Below are 12,198 nucleotides of genomic sequence, written 5' to 3' on the forward strand. Positions count from 1 at the left end.
AACCTTTAACTCATTACAGCTGTCAGTAATGGGTAAAGCAAAAATTATCTCCATGCTGCCTTCCCCAAAATGTAACTTTGAATATGGGTAAATTTTAATTAGTGTGTGAAAAATAAGTAGCTGTGTATTGTTTATTGTAGTACGAGTACCAGCAACACTAAGCAATAGTTCAACAACGCCCTCTACCGGCAATGTGAATATTTTCTAATTATACCTGAACCAAAATCTGTTTTGTTGCTATGTAACCAATAGGAGCAGAGAGCTTGCACTCTAATAAATATTTTTTTTAAAAAAAAACAGGTTTAATCTTACATTCTTTCTGAACCTCTAAATATTTATATCACCTATTTACAACTAAGCTTTCACATCCAGAAGCAAAGATGCTTTGTAGTTTGTTATTAAAATCTGTGTAATGTTGTGCAATCAACTCTTAGATTTTCTGATTACAAATGACTTCTCAAAGCAATATTGCTTCTCCATTTCTGTATGTGTGTGTGTGCATGTATTTGTATGTTTGTAGCCAAAAATTAAAGAATAAATCATTAGTCTGAAATCATATCTGTCAGTCTCATTTTCTTCTCTCTGTCTAATATTCGCTCTTTTTGAAATATACATCTTTGAACATATGTTGGTGTTTCATATGCTATTGTGTTTCATGCAAAACAATTTAATTGGTGCATTGTTATTTTAAGCTTGAATTTAAATGACGTTTGTTACAAATCCATGTTGTTGCATTCAGGATGCATTAGTGGCATCATATTTTTTTTATTAGACATCATACATAAACTCTTTTCCCCCAAAAAAACCAGCATCTGACTGGTTCAGCTATCTACTGCTTATACTTTATTTGATTTTTAGGCTATTGACATTCCTATATCTTTCTATTATTAGGATAAAGTTTTACAGATAATGGAACATAGCACTAGAGGAAATGCACCATAAATTGAGAACTCTTCCAGACAAACTCAAGATGAAAATGAAGATGATGGTGTGTGTGTGTGTGTGGGGGGGGTGTTATTGAATGAGATGAGCCCCTGAAATGATTTTGATAACGTAGCTGGAAGATTGCAGTGGCAATAAATTCTGAGCTTTCTTATTTCTTTCTGATATATCAGAGAATACTCAAGAGTACACTTAAAAATCCTATATGAGGAATGTACTTCTGCCTTGCTTTAAAAGTACAAGCAGTCTGATAAAGGAATTTCCTTCCTTCCTTCCTTCCTTCCTTCCTTCCTTCCTTCCTTCCTTCCTTCCTTCCTTCCTTCCTTCCTTCCTTCCTTCCTTCCTTCCTTCCTCCCTCCCTCCCTCCCTCCCTCCCTCCCTCCCTCCCTCCCTCCCTTCCGGTTTGTCTGGAGATGGAAAAGGTTAAATATGGGAGCATTGTTTGCAAATGAGGGCTCTGTTACTATAATGCTGTTCAACTGATGCAGTTCATCAGCCAAATTAGGAGAGACAGATATAAAATCAAGATAGGGAATGGTATATGAACTGACATTATTCAGGCATAGACGCTAAATAATAGTATGGAATATGGACGTTTCTTGGTGTCCTGGATTAGAAGAATGCAAGTGCTTCACCATGAATCAGTGCAATGTTCCATGTATGAAAGGTAAACTAAATTATCCTGCTCTATATGTGAAACCAATAATCTTTTGCAAACCACCTTGGGAAACCTTTGCCCTTTAAGGTAACCCATAATTGCTAAACAAATACAATAAAATCAAGAGTAAAGCTTCTGGCTAATTAAGTGTCACCTCCTCAGTGGATTCATATATTGAATTCTATAATGGGATATGCAAGCAATTAGGACAGCAATCCAAAGTATATTTTACTGTGCTGTGAGCCCCATTCAACAAGCTGGGGACTTGCTTTTAAATAAGTATACATAGACTTGTGCTTTTGTTTTTCTCAGAAATGGAAACAATTGGTGACCTCTGCTTTTGATTTGAAAATAAGAAAGCTATGGCCAAGGATGAACTTAATATGATCTGTTTTTTTAAAAAAAAATCAACCCAAATGGGCTTTTTCTTAGAATATGTCAGAACAAACATATGTATGTACAAACACACCTGTTCAGGAAAAGTGATGAAGCACCTTCGAAAATAATTCCTGTGAATCAAGTCCGATTATAAATTATGTTTTTACAGATTTATTTATTTATTATTTATTTTTGGGACTTATATGCCGCCCTATCTCCCGAAGGACTCAGGGCGGCTTACAACAATAAAAACAACAATACAAAAATTAAAAAAGAATTAAATAACAGCCCCAAAATAAATTAACTACAGTTAAAAATTAAAACATATTTAAAAACCCATCATCAATCCAGGTCAGCCTGATGGAAGAGAAAAGTTTTGAGGTCGCGGCGAAAGGACCGGAGGTCCGGGGCCATCCGAAGCTCAAGGGGAAGTTGGTTCCAAAGGGCTGGTGCTCGCACAGAGAAGGCCCTCCCCTTGGGGGTCGCCAGCCGACATTGTCTGGCTGATGGCACCCTGAGGAGGCCCTCTCTGTGTGAGCGCACTGGGCGATGGGAAGTCGTCCCTGGTACATGTTTAGATGATGTACTAAACATGTACAAACCATTTCAGACTCCTCCCCCTCCTCCCCTTCCTCCTCTCCCTAATGCTTCCATTTCTGCATACAAAATAAACTTAACAGTAATCATTCTTACATAAATTGCAATGTTAAATTAAGGACTTGTTAGGTCTTATCAAACCATAATTTTATTCTTTTGCAAAAACCCCATTCATATTAACAAATTAATGCCTCTTTAAATAATATAACTTTCATTCTGGGAGACTTTTATTTCATGGAATAATCTTTTAGATTGCAGAGATTGCCAGGTTTATATAGACCTTGTCTTGTACACTCACCTTCTCAGGCTTTTTTTACAGATATATATATAGAAGAACGAAGCTGAAGTCACCAGCCTGAGGATGACGGATGAGATTTCGTCGAAACGTTGCCCTGATACCTCCAATTTTATGTGGGGAAAAACCCAAATGAACAAAGATCTACATACAAACACCCGTGAAAACCTCAGAATATATATTGTGGCTAACACCTTTGATTTGCACAGCAAGATACATAAAAGATAGAAGAACTGTGTATGAATGCTCACCGGTTTGCTAGAGGTTTAGTGAATTGAAATTAAGTTCCCCTTCAGAATTATCAAGTTTAGGCTTCTCAGAAACAACTCTGAAATATTCAGGCACTTGATGTTATTACCAAAGCATATAGTACATGAAAACATGTGTATGGCCAGGAGCAGCTGCTTTATTGCTTAAACTGGCAATGAATATTGCTTCAAATAAAGTCTGAATTGAAATAAAATGGTCTTGCTGAGACCAAGGGAGGTATTTTGAGACGTTTTAAAAAACTGGAGGAAATTAGGCAACTGCCTTCCAAGTTTGACTTCTTTTGTATCAGTCCATACATCTTTTAAGGGACGCGGTGGCTCAATGGGTTAGGACGCTGAGCTTGTCGATCAGAAGGTCGGCAGTTTGGCGGGTCGAATCCCGAGTGCCGCGTAGCAGAGTGAGCGCCTGTTACTCGTCCCAGCTTCTGCCAACCTAGCAGTTCGAAAGCACGTAAAAATGCAAGTAGAAAAATAGGGACCACTACGGTGGGAAGGTAACAGCGTTCTGTGCGCCTTTGGCGTCTAGTCATGCCAGCCACATGACCACGGAGACGTCCTCGGACAAGCGCTGGCTCTTCGGCTTTGAAACGGAGATGAGCACCGGCCCCTAGAGTCGGAAACGACTAGCACGCATGTGCAGGGGAACCTTTACCTTTACCTTTACCTTTAGACAAGAGTAGGGTTTTGTTAGTGGCTGTATCCCATCCATAGATATCTCCCAATGTAAATAAATTTAGGGTTCCATGCTGTTTTATTTCAAACAATATACAAAGATGTTCTGTTCATCTAGGACTAAAGTAACATTTACAAGGCCAGGTTACACGGTAAATTACCTTTGGTGTCTAGTCATGCCGGCCACATGACCACGGAGACGTCCTTGGACAAGCGCTGGCTCTTCGGCTTTGAAACGGAGATGAGCACCGGCCCCTAGAGTCGGAAACGACTAGCACGCATGTGCGGGGGAACCTTTACCTTTACCTTTTATACATCTTTTATTGTGTAGTTTGCTTTGTACGCAAGTGTAATGTGAAGATGCCCTGACGCCTTTCTCTGATGAGTTTTTCTAGCTTTCTCCCCCTTTTGAATCCTCCTGTCCACATATCAAGTGAGATTTTTTTTTTAACTTACACATTTTGTATAGATTTTATGATGGTTTTTTTTAAATTGAAAAAAACTGTCACTGGTGAACTTCATCAATAAAAGTTCTGTATCTTAAATCAGGTCCTTCAAGCAATACCTATTAGATTTATTTTTAGCACATTTAATAGGTATAATTGGCATAATAAGGAAGCATCCTCATGTTAGGTTTATATATATGTGTGTGTGTGTGTTTGTGTGTGTAAGTGTGTGTTAAGGTTAGGTTTTATAGGTCACAATAGGATAACTAGTGCATTTTTTTCAAGTTAATGAATAAAATGATCATGAAATTAAACCAGATCAGGAAAAGAGGATGGGATAAAATGTTGACTATAACAGAATTATAGGATTGTTTAATTGGTTTTAGAAAATAACAGATAAGTTTCTGTCCAGATAGATCCCAGGCTAATAGGATATTTTCTATAGTCTATATTCTTTAAATTATACTAGGTATCATTGTCCCTTTTCAAGAATATTTAAAACACCTTAATATTTTCAGGAAATGAAGAGATAGCTCTCAAAATTCATGTATTCAGTCTGTGGGTGCCCATACCCCACTTATAGCTCTCAATACATTCTTATGAAATTCTATCAATACTATGCAGGCTCTCTAGCAATGACTGGGACTACTTATCTATGAATACATTAAAAACACTAGCTATATTTTGGACCGAAATATAGGAACTAAGAAAGTAAGGTGCTAAAGGCTTATGTCCTTGACAAGAATGATAACAGCCCTTAGGAAATTTAATTCTGTTGTATCAAGATTCCAAAAGAGATGTACAAGTTTATTGCCTACATTCCATGCAGTATTGAAAGAGTTTATAGGAAGCACATTGTTTCATCAATCATCCCCTGGCTTTGGAACTACTTAAGAACGTTTACAACTTAGTTTACAAAAAAATGACTTCCTTGAAAGATGTTTAAATACCAGTGAAAAATAGTAATTATCAGGCCGCCATCATCTTATGGGCAATGTTGGGTTATAGAGTGGTAGTTGGATAATGTCAAATAATACAGTATTTGAAATGGGAAAAAAATAGAACCATAGAGAATTATCTCTCTGGAAAGATCTGGGTAAGCAGTGATTCAAATCTATGTATACAATAACCCCTTCTTCATCCAATTTTCCACAGAAATTCCAGTCTCTATGTTGACAGCTCCACTGCCTTGAAAATGTTGATTGTCAGGGCACCACTACCTGAGCCAAGATGTCAATGATTAGAATGAGTGTTGCAAGCTGACTCTACCCACTGACAGGAGTTCAATCCTGACCACTTCACACAGCCTTCCATCCTTATGAGATTGTTGGGGGCAATATGCTGACTCTGTAAGCCACTTTGAGAAGTGGTATATGTCCGAATGCTATTGCTATCTATATGAAATCAATGAGAAGAGAAGGTAGTGAAAAACATCAACAGACGTACTACTACAAGTCTGACTAATGTGCTCTCTGAAAACATTCAAGCATAATTTGGCAACCCAGATAGCTAATCAAATGTACAGTTGATTTTCAGTATGGCAATGCTAAACAGTAATCCCATGTTCTTCCACTTTTCCCTCTGTTTAATAATATACGCTCTACAGCTTGTTTTCTTAGCATCATTTGCATTTCTCTAGAATAGAAAGGCAGGATATAAATCGAATGAGCAAATGTTGCAGGGAATTGGTGGTTGTTTATCTATGTTTCCCTAAAGTTCTTCAGAATTTTTGAAACAGTATTGGAATTCTCTCAAGTCAGATATTTTCCTTGAGTTGGAGGATGCTGCTGCTTTGGTCATACATAAGAATGACATTTATATGTGATGCATATGCATATGTATATATGCAAAATGCATGTGAGTGTGTGTGTATGGAAATGTATGCATGTATGACTAAATGTGTTAACTCTTTGTGTACTTCCTCTGATATCCTGATTGTATGGAATATTAGTGCATCAGATAGATAGATAGATAGATAGATAGATAGATAGATAGATAGATAGATAGATAGATAGATAGATAGATAGACAGACAGACAGACAGATCATCTCTACCTTCTTTGTTATCTTTAAGAGGCTTAGAAAGAAAACATCAGGATTCAATAGATAAATTGACTGTCTATAAATATATTACTTTGCCTGCTGGCTTTTCAGAATTAATAGCTTGAGCTGCGTTTATTGGATTTAAAGATAGTATTCCAGATCATTTCAAACTGCATTCTGATTGAAATTTCATCATAACTACTTCTGCCCCAAAGCAGACTCAAAAACATTATATTTACAAATTACCATTCAAGAACTGTAAATTGCACTCTTTCAAATGGCATGTTTTAACTTGTATAAAGCAACAGGCTAAACAAGATAGCAATAGTATAGGGAAATGAATATTTTTTCTAATGAGAAATGTTGCCCCAAAGCACATCCAAATCCATTCTTGCTTGACCAAGGGTAAAAATTATGGATGACTATAATTTTTTGCAAACTAAAGTTGGAAGAAATTTTACAAAGTGTTTAACATGTGGTAGAGATGATAGATAGATAGATAGATAGATAGATAGATAGATAGATAGATAGATAGATAGATAGATAGATAGATGATAGATAGATAGATAGATGATAGATAGATAGATAGATAGATAGATAGATAGATAGATAGATAGATAGATAGATAGATAGATGATAGATAGATAGATAGATATAAAAAGAAAAATGCAGTGGTGTTTTCTGTCTAGAATGTATTAATTAGAGTACAGTAATTTACATGCTCAATTATTTGAGCTACCTCATTAAATGGCATCACTCAATCCAGTTCCATTGCCTGGTGAAGAATGATGTTGGTTTAAGGCAACTGAGAATCTGGTGATGTCAATCAGAGAAAAATATTTTGGGTGTCTGTGTGGGTCTTTTTTTGTAATATTTGTTCCCAGAGATACAAATACATGCTTCAACTGACATAGAATATTCATATGCATTTAAATTACTTATAATGGGTTTTCAAATTTGTTGTGCAACTATGAGTTATGAGATTTAAGCCTTCTAACTGTAAGGCAGGGCAGATGGATACTTCTGATTGTTGAGATGTGATGATTCCATTTTTGTAATCTCTGGTATTTACAGCTATTGTTTGTCCTTTATTCTGCTAGTTATTACCTTCTATGGATTTCTTGGAGGCAATACTAGTTTTACATATTTGTGACATTCCTGAATAACATTTGTTTTTCTTTTGCCATTAATTCTGCATCAGACAGGTTTCACTGCACTAAGCACAGTCTAAATACCAGAAACTATAGCAGATATATACATTATATGGGATAAACATATAGCATTCTCCCTTAGAACTATTCACATTACAATCATTGTGTCTTCGTTACATGTCTAGATCAGTTAAAAGAGATGGATTGGAGGGACCCATTATAGAATGTCAAACAGTGTTTGACATTTTTCTGGTAGAACAAAATAAAATGAGAATTCTGTCCCCTTCCCTTTTTTCTCAAGATTTAAACATTCCACCAACCCTAATCTTGAGGCCCTGAATAAATGGTGAAATAAATCAAATAAACAGTTTTCAAGTATTTAGAGTTTGCAAGCCCTTTGCCTGTGATTTTTTTATATATTGGGCATAAACAAAGATTCTATTAAGCTCTGCATGAACTCAGGTTAATTAGCTGAGTAATTACTTAATTACTTTATTCTGGAATATCTCTGTCATCTGTCTGCTGTCTGTCTGTCTGTCTGTCTGTCTGTCTGTCTGTCTGTCTGTCTGTCTGCCTGCCTATCTATCTATCTATCTATCTATCTATCTATCTATCTATCTATCTATCTATCTATCTATCTATCTATCTATCTATCTATCTATCTAGTATTAATTAGCTTTCCAGTCATACCTACAGCTCTGGTATTCTATGATGGCAATCCTGCTTAATGTTCTGAGCCCACCTATTGAATCCACCTTTGCCACCTACTGTAAATCCACATTCAAATGCCCATTCCGAATTAGTGCAAAACCTAGTTCTTCAGAGTGAAGCTCTCTTGTTTAATTCCCACTTGGTGAAATGTACCAACCATTCTGAATCTCCTGTTACCCCCAGAAAACTCAATTCATTTTGAATTGTTTTAGAAAACCTAATCTTGCAAAAGAATGCCTTGAAATAGCTCTCTGAATTCACCTCAGTGATCTAATGATATTATCACCTCAATTCCAGCTGTATATCACATACAGTATTTTGATAACTCGGAACATTGTAATGTGATGGCACTTTTGCTGAAAATACCCTACAGAAGCATATATATATATGAAGCCACCAGCCTGAGGATGACGGATGGGATTCCGTCGAAATGTTGCTCTTACACCTTCAATTCTACGTGGGGAAAAACCCGAATGACCAAAGATCCATATATATATACTCAGAAAGAAGGGCAAGGAGATATAGCAAATAAATACACAAGCTGGCACAACACCAGTGCAAAGTCCCCATAACAGCTTTTTATGACGCAGCATCTAACAATGATTCCAGCCAGCTAATGACATTCTCTATTGAGAAGCAATAAAAAGGTTTTACAAATACTCCTTTTCAAATATATATTACAATTGCTGAGTCTGCTGTTGGCAGCTTCTCCTTGCTGTCTTTTCCTTTCCTTACAAGGTAAAGATTCCCTCGAGTTTAGCTTGGCTCCTGATGAAATATTAATTTCCTCATCAGCCAGTAATATGAATTGACACAGCCCTGAATTCAATAAAACTTTAAGAGCAAGGTATCAGAGGATATGATGATTTACTTTTTATTTAAAATGCATGGCTTGTTCTATTCTCATTCCTACTCCAAAGTCTCCAAATGGAAGGCATAACCAACTTACTTCTTGTGACGGAAGATCTGGAAGGAGGGATGGGAGATATTTATTTTTATGGATAAATATAGCCGAATTCTGCTGCTATTGGAATATTACAAATAAAATATTGCATGTAAATACTTGAGGCTGGTTGAAAAGTGCTTTGATGAAACCAGCAATTTTCTGGTGCCTGGCAAAATGTTTCGCATATTCTACTTATTTATTATTTATTCATTTTTTTAAAAAAAATATTAAATTTATATATTGTCCATCATTCTGTTTGTAAACTGTACATTCTGAATGGTACAGTGAGGTTCAAAACAGATATCTTGATCCAAACCTATGGTAGATAGCCTTTCATTTACAAAGACAAAGTCATCCACAAAGATGAGGGAGTCGAACTATTTTCCAAAGCATCAAAAGACACGAAAAGAAACAATGGATCGAAACTAACCAAGGAGAGAAACAAGCTAGAACTAAGGAGAAATTTCCCAACAGTGAGAATAATTAGCCAGTGGAACAGCTTGCCTTCAGAAGTTGTGATTGTGACATCATTGGAGGCTTTCAAAAGGAGACTGGACAGACATTTGCCTGAAATTGTATATGGTCTCCTGTTCAAGCAGCGGGATAGACTAGAAGACCTCCTAGGTCCCTTCCAACTCTATTATTCTATTATTTAACTACAGGAGAAAATCCAGTCTGGGGAAGGGGAAAAAAATGAATTTTAAAAAGACAGTAAGATTTTGGTAGTGGAGATGGTAGTATTATTTGTATGTTTTATGTCTTTTCCATTTTGGTAGCAAAAGATGAGGAAAGAAGTGCTGGGAAAGAAAGGAATGAAGTAAGCTGTAAACCAGAGCTCTGCCCTTGATACTGCTAGTCCCTGAAAATAATGAAAAGAAATATTTTGTATGTTTCTCATTGTCAGGGCCCACTTCAATACCTCATCCCAAGAAAGCAGAACTCATGGAAGCAAACTCTTCCAAAAGGAACTTTTATTAGGAGAAGCTGATAGCAGGCATAATAGACAGGATCTGAGGTTTTCCCACGTGAATCGATAGGTTAAAGTGTCCCCAAGCAAACCCCACCCCAAAGTTTGTCCAGTTGTTTCAACTTGGCCAAACCCCAGGTGTTAAGTCCATCATGGGAAAAGGGAGATAACATCAGGCCAGCTCCGGTTGTAACAGCGATGTTTAGGCAGCTCTTCGCAGCTTCTCCTGAGGGTGTAGAGATAAGCCAGTTGCCGGAGGTTACATTCCTTTCTTCCTCCCCTCTTTCTAGATGACAGTTTAGGGAGAAGAAAGTTTAGAAAGAAATAATGCAGGAAAGCATGTCTTCTTCTTGTTGTTGTTAGCTGCGAAGTTGTGTCCGACCCATCGTGACCTATGGACAACGTTCCTCCAGGCCTTCCTGTCCTCTACCATCTTCTGGAGTCCATTTGAGCTCACGCCTACTGCTTCAGTGACTCCATCCAGCCACCTCATTCTCTGTCATCCCCTTCTTCTATTGCCCTCAATCTTTCCCAGCATTAGGCTCTTCTCCAGTGAGTCCTTCCTTCTCATTAGGTGGCCAAAGTATTTGAATTTTAGCTTCAGGATCTGGCCTTCTAAAGATCAGTCAGGGTTGATCTCCTCTAGGACTGACCGGTTTGATCGCCTTGCAGTCCAAGGGACTCACAGGAGTCTTCTCCAGCACCACAGTTCAAAGGCCTCAATTCTTTGGTGCACAGCATGTCTTACATTGTAGCAATAGTGGAAGTCAAGGCAATAAACCCACATGCATTCCCCCCTCCCCTCCAGGAGTATGGCAGAAGCCAGGGAGAGAAGAGAATGGAATCTGGGTCAGGGAAATATAGGAAATATAAGCAAGCAAGAAATATATGGGTTCTGACACTCAGAGCCTTGGTGGAGCAGTGGGCTAATGCCTCCTTAAATAACACCAGCTGCCTGCAATTAGTGCAGGTTCGAGTCCCACCAGGCTCAAGGTTGACTCAGCCTTCCATCCTTCCGAGGTAGGTAAAATGATGACCCAGATTGTTGGGGGCAATAAGCTGACTTTGTAATAATGCCACTTAGGGGGCGGGGCGAAAGCCCTAATAAGCAAAGCCCTAATAAGCAGGCATATACATAGAATGAAGGCTATTGCTAAGCACACTTGATTTGTGCTTAGATTGTAAGCCGCCCTGAGTCTTCGGAGAAGGGCGGGATATAAATGGGATTAAAATAAAATAAAATAAAATAAAATAAAATATGGGGACATGGGGATATACCAGATATGGGGCTTGGACTAGAAGACCTCCAAGGTCCCTTCCAGTTCTATTCTGATTCCGAGCATGAATTAAAAAAGCATATTGGCAATAAAAGACAGTGAATATGCAATGATCATCCATTCTCTTCCTCCTCCCCATCACCACCACCATGATGAATGTAAAGTAGCAAAGATGCCAGGGCACAGCATCAAAGCCAATGATCAAACTTGATGCCTGACCAAACGTTCAGACAATGTTCTTTGTGAATATCATTTCCTGATTAAAATGAGACAACTGTTTCAAAACATTTCGATTTTCACCATCAGTCATTAGCATGCTCCTCATTCACCCCTTCATAAAAAAAAAAGTGTGGAGCTCAAAGTGTTTACAGTAGCATACTCTTTCTTTAGTTGCAGAAGTATGCAAACAGAATATTGCAAGAGCTAAATATTTACTGCAGACAGCACTGTGTTTGATATTTAACAAGCAATTGTGTCAGACAGCATCTGCTAAAGTTATAAAACTCTTCTGCAATTAAAGTTTGTGTGTGGAGAATGCTGAGGTTACGCATACTCCATATCAGATTATATCCAACTATATTAGTCATAGTTTGATTGGGAGCTATCTCAAATCAGTTAGAAGACAGGCAGCTATGTATATCAATGTTTTAACTAAGTAAGTAAATAAGTAAACCTTGATGAGTATATGTTATTTTCATGTGATTTTAAATTATTGTCATAATATTAAACAATGACAAATTCTATCAGTTTGCTTCCTAGTAAACCTATGATGATTAATTCTTAAGCATTTAAATAAAGTATGCACTGAAAAAAGCTGTGTGCCCTTTAAGGAGAATTCATTATACAT

The sequence above is a fragment of the Vipera berus genome (genome assembly GCF_964194415.1).
Source record: "Vipera berus genome assembly, chromosome: 4".
Lineage (NCBI taxonomy): Eukaryota > Metazoa > Chordata > Lepidosauria > Squamata > Viperidae > Vipera > Vipera berus.